Source organism: Zingiber officinale, chromosome 2A, assembly GCF_018446385.1.
Source record: "Zingiber officinale cultivar Zhangliang chromosome 2A, Zo_v1.1, whole genome shotgun sequence".
Classification (NCBI taxonomy): Eukaryota; Viridiplantae; Streptophyta; class Magnoliopsida; order Zingiberales; family Zingiberaceae; genus Zingiber; species Zingiber officinale.
In genome coordinates, this window is record NC_055988.1 from 3,579,522 (window position 1) to 3,581,983 (window position 2,462).

Genomic DNA, 2,462 nt, shown 5'->3' on the forward strand with positions numbered 1-2,462 from the left:
AACATCAGCGACCAGGAGGAGTTCTGCAGCCTATACAGATTCCAGAATGGAAGTGGGAGGATATCTCTATGGACTTCATAGTGGGACTACCCAGAACCACGAATGGTTTTGATACCATCTGGGTAATAGTCGACAGGTTGACTAAATCAACCCACTTTTAGCTATCAAGATATCCTACTCCATGGAGGCTAGCTCAGTTGTATCTCAGGAGATCGTCGGACTACATGGAGTCCCACGAACCATCATTTCGAGACGAGCATGATTTACATCACACTTACGGGAGTGTACGGTCAACATTGGGCACGGTTAAAGTTCAGACATTCCATCCTCGACGGATGGTCGAGAGCGAGTAAATCGAAGATATGCTCAGACATGTGCCTAGATTTCAAAGGAAGTTGGTGCAAATATCTGAGTCTAGCAGAATTTGCATACAACAATAGCTATCAGGCCACTATCGGCATGGCACCTTACGAGGCTCTCTATGGGCGGAGGTGTAGATCTCCAATCTGCTGGTATGAGAGTGGTGAACAGAAGGAACTAGAGCTTCAGACAGATCTAGTCGCAGATACCACAGCAGCTATACAGCAGATCCGCCAGAGGATAGAGACAGCTCAGAGCCGCTAGAAAAGCTATGCTGATATACGGCGCAGACCCTTAGAGTTCTCAGTCGGGGATACAGTGTTCCTCAGAGTAGCTCCCACGAAGGGAGTGATGCGTTTTGGGAAGAAGGGCAAGCTTAGTCCCAGATATGTGGGACCATACCTTATTAGCAGAAGAGTAGGCAAGGTAGCATATGAGCTAGAGCTACCCTAGGAAATGTCAGCGGTCCACAACGTATTTCATGTCTCCATGCTGAAGAAGCATACCCCAGATGCCACCCAGGTGATTGAGCCCCAGTCGGTACAGATCCGTGAAGAACCGAGCAGTTAAGAAATTGCGGAACAAGGAAGTACCATTAGTCAAAGTCATTTGGCACAGTCACACAGCAGAAGAGGCAACTTGGGAGACAGAAGCCAGCATGAGACAGAAGTACCCAGAATTGTTCTAAGTTCGAGGACGAACTTTTTATAAGGTATGGGGGATTGTAACGCCCGAAAATTCTCAAAACTATTTTAGAATTATTCTATGATTTTTCTGGAATTTTTAGATATTTTTCCGGAATTTTCCAAGTATCGGAAGTAGCAAAAATAAATAGAACCGCAAAATAGCTTAGGCGGGAATCGAACCCGAGACCTATGGTTTTGGGGATAATGTTAGTAACCGGTTGAACCCAGCAGGGCCGTGCTGAAAGAAAAGGGAATCAAGTATATTTATAATTGGGTTGGCCGAATTAATCACTTAATATAAATAGGAAGATTAATAGGGTGAAGAGTTATTTTGGTTTTATTTTCCACCGTGACTTCTCCTCACCCTAGCTCTCACGTTGCCTCTTCTCCTCCTCTTCCTCACGCACGGCGCACCAAGCCAAGATCCATCGGATCATCTTCCGGTGACGACTCCAACACGAAAGAGGTTCTTCTCCGCGAGAGGAACGCAAAGACGTGAGCGGATCGTCGAGAAGATCATCTCCACCGGAATTCTAGCGAATAGAATCGTAAGAAATTACGAATAGGAGGTAAGAAACCCCTCACCTGCAGTATAATAGCTTCCGATTGAGTTTTTATGCTTTAGTTAGAATGTATGCAGATTTTTATCGATATCTAGGATGTATTTAACTCTCTTCGCAGATTAGGGGTTTAGTTGAGCACCTCTAGATGGGCCGGACATGTCTTCCCTCTTCAGATAGGAGGTTGATGTTGTCGGGTGCCTAGAGGCGGTCTCCCTAATAGAGAGGAGAGTTAGGGCACACTAAGTGTTCGATAAAATAGCTAGTTTAGTAAAAATGCACCATATGCATCTTTAACAGCTCAGTTAGATACGTTAGAAGTATCTATTCAGTATTCTCAATTTATTACAGCTTATATGGATCAGATATCCAATGGGTGGGCTCCGACAGTCGCCTCTAGGTTTAGATAACCTAGCTCTAGGTTCAGATAACCTAGAAACAATAGAATAAGCAAGTATTAGCTATTTCAGTATTTTATTTTCAGTGGCACTGTACTGGATCAGATATCCATTGGGTTGGACTCCCACAGTCGTCCCTAGGTTTAGATAACCTAGTTAACCCTACTAAATTCGGGACTTGCAAACCCGGGTCTAGTTAGGGATGCGCACACAGCAAATACAGTTGCCGGGCCCAAACAGCATGATTATGTATTTTCACTTATTATGAATTAGTTTTCAAAACTCAAAATTAGTTATGTTAGTTGAGTTTGAATTCGGTATCAGTTTAGCTCATTATATGTTCAGCCCAGTTGTTATATGATTTGGGTATGATAGCTCTATGTTCAGTTCATGTTCACATGCTTTAGATGATAGTATGCCATGGCTAGTTTTGATTGCTATGTATTGTATGATAGTAT